This window comes from Myotis yumanensis, unplaced genomic scaffold, assembly GCF_028538775.1.
Source record: "Myotis yumanensis isolate MYYU_CA2020_CCGP unplaced genomic scaffold, mMyoYum1.0.hap1 SCAF_24, whole genome shotgun sequence".
Classification (NCBI taxonomy): domain Eukaryota; kingdom Metazoa; phylum Chordata; class Mammalia; order Chiroptera; family Vespertilionidae; genus Myotis; species Myotis yumanensis.
Genome location: NW_027223775.1, coordinates 3,862,131 through 3,875,677, shown reverse-complemented (window position 1 = coordinate 3,875,677; position 13,547 = coordinate 3,862,131). Strand labels below are relative to the sequence as shown.

The following is a 13,547-nucleotide window of genomic DNA, read 5'->3' as shown; positions in this document are numbered from 1 at the left end:
TGGCTATGGGCTTGTCATATATGACTTATTATGTTGAGGTATAATCCTTCTATTCCCACCTTGCTGAGAGTTTTTATCAGAAATGTGTTTTGGATTTTGTCAAATGCTTTTTCTGCATCAATTGATATGACCATGTGGTCTTTTTCTTTCAATTTGTTTATGTGATGTATCACGTTTATTGATACAGATGTTGTACCATCCTTGCAACCCTGTGATAAATCCTACTTGGTCATGGTGTATGATCTTTCTGATGTACTGCTGGATCGATTTGCTGAGATTTTGTTGAGGATTTTGGCATCTGTGTTCATGAGGGATATTGGCCTGTAATTCTCTTCCATTGTGCTGTTTTTACCTGGTTTTTGTATTAGGGTGATGCTGGCTTCGTAGAATGAGCTTGGAATTGTTCCTTCCTCTTGAATATTTTTGAATAGTCTGAGGAGGATAGGTTTTAGTTCTTTCTTTTTTTTCTAAGGAAGGTAGGGAGGGAGGGAGGGAAGAAGGTAAGGAGGGAGGGAAGAAGCTGGTCATAAACTTTCATATAGGACTCATAAAAATCATTTTTTCTTGGAACAAATTGGTTAAACACTTGGGTTTTCTAAAGAGACTTGTATAAATACAAAGCTACAAAGATACACAAAGCTGAAGTGTCTGGAATCATTTTTCTCCCTGAAGTCTTCAGCAAGATCACCAAGTGCTCAAAAATTCTTTGACCTTTTCAACCAGAGTGTCATGTTTGTCTTTAAAATCTTCATTAACATCCAATATTAAGATAGGCACTTCTTGTAGATAATCAAAGTTGGTTTTCAGTGTTCTGTGCAGGAGCCAGCTTTCATGCTTATAGGGAAGCTTCTCTAAATATTCAAGAGGTATGCCTTGTTCTTCATTTCTTCCCCGTAAATATATTCTACTCAAGCATTTCTCTGGACTAGCTCAAAGATAAATGATTCCATCCAGTTCAAGGCTTTGGCCAAATTGGTTATTCATCTAGTCATGCCAGTCCTGATAAATTTTCCACTCTGTTTCATTCATACATTCAGATTCATACAAATTAGATGCAAAAATATACCTGTCTCTATACACAGATCATTCAAAAAATAATACAGGTTTCTCCACATATTTGATCTTGCCGTTGAGAGAGGCAAGCTGAGCTCATATGCGACTGAGGCAGGCATTTTCCTGGAAGGTAAAAGACCATCGCTCAGGTTTCTCATACATTATCTGAAAAACATTCCCATCACCTTTCTGAGATGTGGTCAGTTCCTGAAATTCATCTTGAGTACTTTGAACATTGCACCATCTGGCAATAGGTTCAGGAACCACTTCACAATCCTGGCAGACTTGTTTAAGGATATTCACAAATGTTGACTTCCCTGCAGTGATGTTCCCTTCTATGGAAATTGTCTTGATGTGGGTTCCCTCTGAGCTGGTTGCGGAAGAGGGGCAGCTCCTCTTGGGTGGGGTGGCCATGCCTCGACAGGGCGCGGCTGAGCGTGTCGGGCAGGTGGCAGGGAAGTGGACACAGGTGCTCCTGCCACCGCCGCCCTGCAGGCTGGACTCCAGCTCGTCACAGGATCTCGCGCTGGCGGATCTCCGATTTGATTTTGGCTCATGGAGACTGTCGCCTGCCCAGAGGGGAGGCCACGCCTCTCCCCTCTGCTTGTTCTTTCTTGAATGTTTGGTAAAACTCCCCTGTGAAGCCATCTGGTCCTGGGCTTTTGTTTGCTGGAAGCTTTTTGATGACTGCTTCAATTTCTTCCATAGTTATTGGCCTATTGAGATTTTTAGATTCTTCCTGATTGAGTTTTGGAATGTTGTATTTTTCTAGGAATTTGTCCATTTCCTCCAGGTTGTCTAGTATGTTGGAGTAGAGTTGTCCATAGTATTGTTTAACAATCATTTGTATTTCTGTGGGGTCTGTTGTTATTTGTCCTCTTTCATTTCTTATTTTGTTTATTTGGGTCTTCTCTCTTTGCTTCTTTGTGAGTCTGGTTAGAGGTTTGACAATCTTGTTTATCCTTTCAAAGAACCAGCTCTTGGTTTCATTGATTTTCTGTTTTGTTCTTTTGGTCTCTATGTCATTTATTCCTGCTCTAATCTTTATTATCTCCTTCCCTCTGCTCACTCTGGGGTTTTCTTGTTGCTCTCTTTCTAATTCTTTGAGATGTAGAGTTACATGGTTTACTACCATTTTTTCTTGTTTTTTGAGATAGGCCTGTAGAGCTATAAACTTCCCTCTCAGGACCGCTTTCATTGTGTCCCATAGGTTTTGGATTGTTGTGTTTTCATTGTCATTAGTTTCCAGGATGTTTTTAATTTCTTCTTTGATTTCATTGATTGGTAACCCAATCAATATTTAATAACATGTGATTCAGCTTCCAGGTGTTTGAGTATTTTGGGTTGTTTTTATTTTAGTTTATTTCTAATATTATGCCATTGTGGTCTGAGAAGATGCTTGGTATGATTTCAATCTTCTTGAATTTGGGGAGACTTTGTTTGTGACCCAATATGTGGTCTATTTCTGAATATGTCTTATGAGCACTTGAGTAGAATGTATATTCTGTGGCTTTGGGGTGAAGTGTTCTGAAGATGTCTATTAAGTCCATCTGATCTAGTGAGTCATTTAGGATTGCTGTTTCTTTGCTGATTGTTTGTCTAGAGGATTTATCCAGTGATGTCAGTGGTGTATTAAAGTCCCCTTCTATGATTGTAATGTTGTCGATCTCTCCTTTGATGTCTTCCAGGAGTTTTTGTATGTATTTGGGAGCTCCTGCGTTGGGTACATATATGTTTATCAGGGTTATATCTTCTTGTTGTATTGATCCCTTTAGTATTATGAAGTGGCCTTCCTTATCTCTTGTTATGGCCTTCACTTTGAGGTCTATATTGTCTGATATAAGTATTGCTACCCCAGCTTTCTTTTCATTTCCATTTGCCTGAAAGATATTTTTCAATCCCATCACTTTCAGTCTGTGTGAGTCCCTTCTTCTGAGGTGGGTCTCTTGTAGACAGAAAATGTATGGGTCATGTTCTTTTATCCATTCAGCCACTTGATGTCTTTTTATTGGAGCATTAATCCAGTTATGTTTAAAGTTATTATTGAAAGGTACTTGTTTGTAGCCATTTATTTTTTTGTGTGGCTGTTTTCTTTCTGAGCTTGATATTTCTTCTTTTTACACCAGTCCCTTTAGCATTTCTTGCATTGCTGGCTTGGTGGTGATAAACTCCCTTAGCCTTTTTTTGTCTGTGAAGCTTCTTATTTCCCCTTCAATTTTGAATGATAGCCTTGCTGGATAGAGTATTTTTGGATTCAGTCCTTTGCTTTGCATCACTTTGTAAATTTTAGTCCATTCTTTTCTGGCCTGATGTGTTTCTGTTGAGAAATCATTTGATAATCTAATGGGAGATCCCTTGTATGTAACTTTCAGTCTCTCTCTTGCAGCCAGTAAGATTCTCTCTTTGTCCTGAACATTTGCCATGGTGATTATGATGTGTCTTGGTGTGGGTCCTTTGGGTTCACCTTTTTTGGGACTCTCTGTGCTTGTGTGACTTTTTTCTTCACCACATCAGGGAAGTTTTCTGATATTATTTCTTCATATAGGTTTTCTAACCCTTGTTCCTCTTTCTGTTGTTCTGGAACCCCTATTATTTGTACGTTGTTTCGTTTCATGTTGTGCCATAGCTCCCTTAGGCTCTCCTCCTGTCTTTTAATTTTTTTCTCCAATGCCTGTTCAGTTTGGATGTGTTTTGTTTCCCTATTTTTTTTAAATCTTTATTGTTCAGATTACATTTGTTCCTCTTTCCCCCCCCCCCATAACTCCCCTCCTCCCAGTTCCCACCCCACCCTCCGCCGTCACTTCCCACCCACTGTCCTCATCCATAGCTGCACGATTTTTGTCCAGTCTCTTCCCACATCTCCCATTCCCCTTTCCCCCCCAAGAATAGTCTGTCCATTCCCTTTCTATGTCCTTGATTCATTATAATCACCAGTTCATTCTGTACATCAGATTATTTATTCACTTGATTCTTAGATTCACTTGTTGATAGATGCATGTTTGTTGTTCACTATTTGTATCTTTACCTTTTTCTTCTTCCTCTTCTTAAAGGATACCTTTCAGCATTTCGTATAATACTGGTTTAGTGGTGATGAACTCCTTTAGCTTTTCCTTATCTGTGAAGCTCTTTATCTGACCTTCACTTCTGAATGATAGCTTTGCTGGGTAAAGTAATCTTGGTTGTAGGTTCTTGGTATTCATCACTTTGAATATTTCTTGCCATTTCCTTCTGGCCTGCAAAGTTTCTGTTGAGAAATCAGCTGACAGTCGTATGGGTATTCCCTTGTAGGTAACTGAGTTTCTTTCTCTTGCTGCTTTTAAGATTCTCTCTTTGTCTTTTGCTCTTGGCATTTTAATTAAGATGTGTCTTGGTGTGGTCCTCTTTGGATTCCTTTTGTTTGGGGTTCTCTGCACTTCCTGGACCTGTAAGTCTATTTCTTTCACCAGGTGGGGGTAGTTTTCTGCCATTATTTCTTCAAATAGATTTTCAATATCTTGCTCTCTCTCATCTTCACCCCTATAATTCTGATGTTGGTGTGTTTGAAACTGTCCCAGGGGCTCCTTACACTATCTTCGTATTTTTGGGTTCTTTTTTCATTTTGCTTTTCTGGTTGGGTGTTTCTCGCTTCTTCGCATTCCAAATCTTTGACTTGATTCTTGCGATCCTCTAGTCTGCTGTTGGGAGTCTGTATAATATTCTTTATTTCAGTCAGTGTATGCTTACTTTCTAGATGGTCTTTTATCACACCATCGAGGGTCTCACTAGATTTCCTGTACATCTCATCAAGTTTATCGACAGACTCTAGAAGCCTCTTGAGAGACCTCAAAAGTGTGGTTCTGAACTCAATATCCTCCCTTGATAGTTTTGTCCTGTTTCTTTGTCTCTGCATTTTTTACGCTTTCTTGGTACACCCCCCTAGTAGACTTTGTGTGCAGTCTTGTTGTAGTTAAGCCCTGATTGTTGTAGTTAATACTAGAGGGATTTGACCACCAGGCTGACCGGCTGTGAGAATCAGCTGTGTGGAAAACTTCTGTCCTCTGGGGAGGTGCTAATCTAGCCTTTGCCTGAGGCGATCCAGCAAATGGCTCTGCGCAGGGCTTGGGCGGGGCGGGATCAACAGGGCGGGTGGAGGGAGCAGTTATGGCTGCTCTCAGTCCCAGTCCTAGAGGCTCTGCTTCTCAGAACCCCGGCCGCCACTGCAAACCTCGGAGAGAAGGCTGCCCTCAGATTCCAACTGATGCCGGACAATCCCGCTTCTCCCGTCTGAGTCTGAGTCCCTAGAGACTCGCCCGGATCTGGAGCCCAGAGTCTGAGACTCCCTCCTGATTGAAAACGACAACCGTGCCCTCAGCCACCAGAAGGAAGGAAGTTTATAGCTCTACAGGCCTATCTCAAAAAAACAAGAAAAAATGGTAGTAAATCATCTAACTCTTCAACTCAAAGAATTAGAAAGAGAGCAACAAGAAAACCCCAGAGTGAGCAGAGGGAAGGAGATAATAAAGATTAGAGCAGGAATAAATGACATAGAGACCAAAAAAACAAAACAGAAAATCAATTAAACCAAGAGCTGGTTCTTTGAAAGGATAAACAAGATTGACAAACCTCTAGCCAGGCTCACCAAGAAGCAAAGAGAGAGGTCCCAAATAAACCAAATCAGAAATGATAGAGGTGAAATAACAACAGACCCCACAGAAATACAAATGATTGTTAAACAATACTACGGGCAACTTTACTCCAACAAACTAGACAACCTGGAGGAAATGGACAATTTCCTAGAAAAATACAACATTCCAAAACTCAATCAGGAAGAATCTAAAAATCTCAATAGGCCAATAACTATGGAAGAAATTGAAGCAGTCATCAAAAAGCTTCCAGCAAACAAAAGCCCAGGACCAGATGGCTTCTCAGGGGAGTTTTACCAAACTTTCAAGGAAGAACTAAAACCTATCCTCCTCAGACTACTACAAAAAATTCAAGAGGAAGGAACTCTTCCAAGCTCATTCTATGAAGCCAGCATCACCCTAATACCAAAACCAGGTAAAGACAACACAATGAAAGAGAATTACAGGCCAATATCCCTCATGAACATAGATGCCAAAATCCTCAACAAAATCTTAGCAAATCGGATCCAGCAGTACATCAGAAGGATCATACACCATGACCAAGTAGGATTTATCCCAGGGATGCAAGGATGGTACAACATCCATAAATCAATAAACGTGATACATCACATAAACAAATTGAAAGATAAAAACCACATGGTCATATCAATTGATGCAGAAAAAGGATTCGACAAAATCCAACACACATTTTTGATAAAAACTCTCAGCAAGGTGGAAATAGAAGGATCATACCTCAACATAATAAAAGCCATATATGACAGGCCCACAGCCAACATCATACTCAATGAATAAAAACTAAACACCATTTCCCCTAAGAAAAGGAACAAGACAGGGATGCCCACTCTCACCACTTCTGTTCAACATAGTACTGGAAGTATTAGCCATTGCAATGAGACAAGAAGAAGAAATAAAAGGCATCCATATTGGAAAAGAGGAAGTAAAACTGTCCTTATTTGCAGATGACATGATATTATACATACACAACCCTAGAGACTCCATCAAAAAACTACTAGACTTAATACATGAATTTGGCAATGTAGCAAGATACAAAATTAACCCCAAGAAATCTGAGGCATTTCTTTACACCAATAGTGAACTTTCAGAAAGAGAGATTATAAAAACAATCCCATTTACCATCGCACCAAAAAAATTAAGCTACCTAGGAATAAACTTAAGAGGTAAAAGACCTCTACTCAGAAAACTACAGGATATTGAAAAAAGAGATAGAGGAAGACATAAAGAGATGGAAGAACATACCATGTTCTTGGATTGGTAGAATCAACATCATTAAAATGTCCATACTACCCAAAGCAATCTATAAATTCAACGCAATTCCCATTAAAATACTGATTGCCTAACTTCAAAGATCTAGAACGAACTCTCCAAAAATTCATCTGGAATAAAAAAAGACCCCAAATAGCTGCAGCAATCCTGAGAAAGAACAAAGTAGGTGGGATCTCAATGCCAGATATCAAAGCTGTATTACAAAGCCACTGTTCTCAAAACCACCTGGTACTGGCACAAGAACAGACATATATCAATGACTCTCTCTCATTATTGATGTTTCTATCTCTCTCCCTCTCCCTTCCTCTCTTTAAATCAATAAATTTTTTTTAAAAAAAGAAACACATCAAGTCAGAAGGGAGAGAAATGAAGTACATAAAGTAATGAAAATCAAGAGAATTAATCCAAGAATACTCTAGCAAGGTTATCATTCAAAATTGAAGGTAAAATTATGAGTTTCACAGAAAAAAAAAGAATGAAGGAGTTTCTTAACACCAAACAAATAATGTAGAGAGAGGAAAACAGTCATAGAGTATAGAAATGTCAACAAATACCTATCCTATATAATAAAAGTCAGGTGTCACAACCAGAGTAACCAATGACCGGATGCCTAGCTGCTAGCTATGAGAAGCACTGACCCAGAACTTGTTGTCTGCAACCTGACAGCCCCTAATCCCATTCACTCACACCCCATACTCTGACAGGAGGAAAGTGGGAGCTGGATATCCGCACCTCGGATCCTGACAGCAGGGCAGTGGGAGCCCCATGCCTTGCAGAATCGGCTGTTGATCAGCTTGCTATCAACGCCCTAACAGCCAGGAATCCCATTAAACTCCACCCTGGACCCTGACTGAAGGGCGGAGGGAACTCCATTCCTCATGAAATCGGCCACTGGTCAGCTTACTGTCAGCGCCTTGAGGGCCAGGAATCCCATTCACCTGCACCCCAGACCCTGAAAACATGGAGAAGGGAGCCAGATACCCACACCCTGAACTCTGACAGCAGGACTGTGAGGGCCGCATTTCTCACAAAATGAGAAATTGTTCAGCTTGCTGTGAGCATCCTGACAGCCAGGAATCCCATTCACCTGCATTCCGGAACCTGACAAGAGGGAGGAGGGAGACCCATACCTTGCAAAATTGGCCCTTGGTCAGGTTGCTGTGGGTACCCTGAGAGCCAGGAATCCCATTCACCTTCACCAAGGACACTGACAAAAGGGAGGAGGGAATCCCATTCCTTGCAGAATCTGCCATTGATCAGCTTGCTGTTGACAGACTGACAGCAAGGAATCCCACTCACCTGCACCCCGGACCCTGACAGGAGGGAGTAGGGAACCCCATTTCTCACGGAATCGGCTGTTGGTCAGCCTGCTATCAGCATCCTGACAGCAAGGAATCCCTTTCATCTGCACCCTGGACCTTGATAGCAGGGAGGCGGGAACCAGATACCTGCAGCCTGGATCCTGACAGCTTGGCCAGGGAGGGGGTAGGGGGAGGGGGGCGGGGGCGGAGCCGCATTCATCGCAGAATCGACCATTGGTCAGCTTGCTCTACGCATTGACAGCGAGGAATCCCATTCACCTACACTCTGGACCCTGACAGGGGTTAGTAGGGAGCCCCATTCCTCATGGAATTGGCTGTTGTTCAGCTTGCAGTTGGCGCCCTGACAGCTAGGAATCCCATTCATCTGCACGCAGGACCCTGATAGCAGATCAGCGGGGGCAGGATTCCTCACAGCATCATCCTTTGGTCAGCGTTCTGTCAGCACCTTGACAGCCAGGAATCCCATTCACCTACATCCCAAACCCTGACAGGAGTGAGGAAGGAGACCCATTCCTAGTGAAATCGGCTGTTAGTCAGCTTGCTGTCGGCCCGGACAGCCAGGAATCTCATTCATCTGCACCCCGACCCTGACAAGAGGGAAGAGGGAGTCCCATTCCTCGCAGAATCTGCCATTGGTCAGCTTTCTGTCAGCACCCTGACACCCAGAAATTCCATTCACCTTCATGCTGACAGCAGGTTGATGGGAACTACATTCCTCATGATATTGGCTGATGGTCAGCTTGCTGTCAGCCTGCAATCCCATTCACCTCCATCACAGACACCGACAGGAGGGAGTAGAGATCCCTTTCCTCACAGAACTGGCTGTTGGTCAGCTTGCTGTCAGCACCTTGACAGCAAGGAATCCAATTCACCTGCACCCCGGATCCTGACAGGAGGGAAGAGGGAGCACAATTCCTCATGGAATCAACCATTGGTAAGCTTGCTGTCTGTCCCATGATAGCCAGGAACCCCATTCACCTGAACCCCAGACCATGACAGAAGAGCAGCTAGAGCCACATTTCTCACAGAATCAGCCATTGGTCAGCTTTCTGTTAGCATCCTGACAACCATGAATCCTATTCACCTCCACCCCAGACCCTAACAACAGAGAGGAGGGAGCCAGATACCGGCATCCCAGACCATGACAGCAGGGCAGCAGGAGCTGAATTGCTCATGGAATTAGTCATTGGTCAGCTTGCTGTCAGTGCCCTGACAGCCAGGAATCTGATTCAGCAGTACCCCAGAGCCTGACAGCAGGGAGGAGGGAGCTGGATACCTGCAGCCTGGACCCTGACAGCAGGCCATGAGGAATTGTGCTCCCTCTTCCCTCCTGTCAGGGTCCGGGGTGCAGGTGAATTGGATTCCTTGCTGTCAGGGTGCTGACAGCAAGCTGACCAACAGCCAGTTCTGTGAGGAAGGGGATCTCTACTCCCTCCTGTCGGTGTCTGTGATGGAGGTGAATGGGATTGCAGGCTGACAGCAAGCTGACCATCAGCCAATATCATGAGGAATGTAGCTCCCATCAACCTGCTGTCAGCATGAAGGTGAATGGAATTTCTGGGTGTCAGGGTGCTGACAGCCAAGAATCCATTCACCTGTACCCCGGACCCTGACAAGAGGGATTCTTCGCAGAATCTGCCATTGGTCAGCTTTCTGTCAGCACCCTGACATCCAGGAATTCTATTCACCTGCACCCTGGACCCTGACAGCAGGTCTGTGGGAGTCACATTCCTCATGATATCAGCCAATGATCAGCTTGCTGTCGGTGCACAGACACTGAGGAATCCCATTCACCCTCACCCCGGACCTTGACAGAAGTGAGGAGGGAGCCCAATTCCTAGTGGAACCAGCTGTTGGTCAGCTTTCTGTCATGCCCAGACAGCTAGAAATCCCATTCATCGGCACCCGGGACCCTGACAGCAGGGAGGAGAGAGCCGGATACCTGCAGCCTGGTCCCTGACAGCAGGGCAGGGAAAGCTGAATTCCTTGCAGAATCAGCCATTGGTCAGCTTGCTGTTAGTCCCCTGAGAGCCAGGAGTTCCATTCACCTGCACCCTGGACCCTAACAAGGGCAAAGAGGGAGTCCCATTTCTCACAGAATTTGCCATTGGTCAGCTTTCTCTCAGCGCTCTGTCATCCAGAAATTCCATTCACCTGCACCTTGGACCCTGACAGCAGGTCAGCCAGAGCCCCATTCCTTGTAATATCGGTTGATGGTCAGCTTGCTGTCAGTACTGACAGCCTGGAATCCCAATCACCTCCACCAAGGACACTGACAGGAGGAAGGAGGGAGTCCCATTCCTCACAGAATAAGCCATTGGTCAGCTTGCTGTTGTCACACTGACAGTGAGGAATCCCACTCACCTACACCCCAGACCCTGACAGGAGTGAGGAGGAAGCCAGATACCTGCAGCCTGGACCTTGACAGCAGGGGGTGGGGGGGGGGAGGGAGCGGCATTCCTTGTGGAATCAGCCATTGGTCAGCTTGCTGTTAGCGCCGTGACAGCCCAGAATCCATTCACCTGCATCCAGGACCCTGACAAGAGTGAAAAAAAGGGCATCCCATTCCTCGTGGAATCAGCCATTGGTCAGCTTGCTGTCAGCGCCCTGATAGCCAGAAATCCTATTCACCTCCACAATGGACACTGACAGGAGGGATGAGGGAGGCCCAATCCCTCAGAATCTGCCATTTGACAGCTTGCTGTAGGAGCACTGACAGTGAGCAATCCCATTCACCTGCACCCCGGACCCTGACAAGCAGGAAGAGTGAGTCCCATTCTTCACAGAATCTGCCATTGGTCAGCTTGCTGTAAGCACACTGGCATCCAGAAATTCCATTCACCTGCACCCTGAACCTTGACAGCAGGTTGGCAGGAGCCGCATTCTTCACAATATTGGCATTGGTAAGCTTGCTGTCAGTTCCCTGACAGCTTGGAATCCCATTCACTTTCACCAAGGACACTGACAAGAGGGAGTAGGGAGCCCCATTTATCATGGAATTGGCTGTTGGTAAGCTTTCTGTCAGCATGCTGACAGCAAGGAATGCCACTGAACTGCACCCTGACAGGAGGGAGGAGGGAGCCCCATTCCTCGAAGAATCAGCCACTGTGCAGCTTGCTGTTGGTACCCTGACAGTCAGGAATCCAATTCACCAGCACCCTGGACCCTGACAGCAGGGCTTCGGGAGCCGCATTCCTTGTGAAACGGCCATTGGTCTGCCCACTTTCGGCACCCTGACAGCAAGGTATCCCATTCACCTGAACCCCAGACCCTGTCAGCGGAAAGGAGGGAGCCTCATTCATTGTGGAATCAGCCGTTGGTCAGCTTTTTGTCAGTGCCCTGACAGCCAGTAATTCCATTCACCTGTACCCCTGACCCTGACAGGAGTTTGGATGGAGCCAGATACCTGCATCCGGAATCCTGACAGCAGGACAGTGGGAGCCCCATTCCTCGCACATTCGGCCATTGGTCAGCATGCTGTCAGCACCCTGAAAGCCAAGAATCCCATTCACCTGCCCACTGGGCCCTGACAACAGGGCAGCGGGAGACCCATTCCTTATGGAATTACTCATTGGTCAGCTTGCTGTCAGTGCCCTGACAGTTTGGAATCCCATTCACCCACCTCCCAGACCCTGACTGCAGGAGGAGGGAATATGTTTAAAAACAAGCTATTGACATAAGTACCTCTGAAGCCAAAAGAAGCCATCGTTGGCGACAGAATGTATCTGAAGATCAACTATTGGCATAAGGTATCTCTGCAGCCAAAAGAAAGCATCATCATCAACAGAATATGTCTGAAGACCAAGTACTGGCACAACGTACTTCTGCAGCCAAAAGAAAGTGGCGATGTCAACAGAATATTTCTGAGGACCAACTATTGGCACAATGTACCTCTGAAGCCTAAATAAGTTGGTGTCGGTGACAGAATGTATCTGAAGACCAACTATTGACACAATATACTTCTGAAGCTGAAAGAAGGCAGTGGTGTTGACAGAATATGTCTGAAGAACAGTCATCAACAAGTACTACCAATACTGGTAGGAACCGCCTTCACAGCAAAAATGGAGTAAATGAGGATGTAATTATCGAACATAGTTGTGCTGGAATGACTGTTACATCTTAATTTTGCCTATCACTAAATTTCTCTGATGAAAAACCATCTGGTAGAAAATTTACTTGATGTTGTAGCAAAGGTAAAGTTTATCCAAATGATATACATTTTCCAGAATACCCAGCATATTTGAAAAAGTAATGATAAACAAAGATTCTGACAGTAAAAATTTCATGGAAAATATTCATTCAATAAATAGTGCTTTTGCTTCAATGGGCGCAAATATTGCATCACCATCAGGTTATGGGCCATACTGTTTTAGAATACATGAACAAGTTTATCACTGTACTGGAACTTTACATCCTTCAGATGGTGTTTGGAGACTTTTTGCCATGCAAATACATGACCAATCTCATGCAATCACAAGATTAGCTATTCACTTGCCAAATCAGAATTTGTATTTTCATATCAATGATTTTGCTGAAGTTATAGATAGGGCTATAGATAGGGCATAACTCGACTTTGATGGCTTGGTTTTTATTGAATAGAGAATATTCTGATGTAATCATTATTATTGGGAGTTTCCACAACATTATGTGTAATAATTTTTTGTGGAGAAAACACCAAAAGGATGGGAATAAAGTATTAGGTAGACTGTTCACTGTAAGCTTTAGAAACCAGAACAATATTACCTTAGACTTTTGCTTCTTCTTGTAAAAGGTGCAATAAGTTTTGCTGATCTGTGAACTGTAGGAGGTGTAATTTATGATACATTTTGTGAAGCTGCTAAACATCAAGGATTATTAATCAATGACACTATCTGAAAGATATGATTGATGATGAGATCATCCTTAATATGCCCAAACAACTATGATAACTTTTTGCATATATATGCGTGTTTGAATGTCCTTCTGATGCCTATGTGAACTGTGAAATGCATGCCCTTAATAAAATTCAAGAAATATAACTTCCAGACTATCCTTTATTAAGGAATACAACTACATGTGGTGAATCGTACGAGCAACAACAGGCAGAGGTTTTGATAAATTCTCTGAATGATGAACAGTTGGCAGCCTTTCGACTATAACTTCTGCCATCAAATATCAAACTTTATACCCCAAATGCTTTTTCTTGGGTGTTCCATGTGGTAGTGGAAAAACATATCTTTATAAAATTTTAATACATTATAATAGAGGTCATGGTGGTACTGTTTTA

General features: G+C 43.7%; 1 pseudogene; it reads right to left on the bottom strand.

The window, feature by feature from the left end:
* Positions 1–628: 628 nt before the first annotated feature.
* LOC139000638 (deoxycytidine kinase pseudogene) lies at positions 629–1,467 on the bottom strand (annotated as a pseudogene).
* Positions 1,468–13,547: the final 12,080 nt, after the last annotated feature.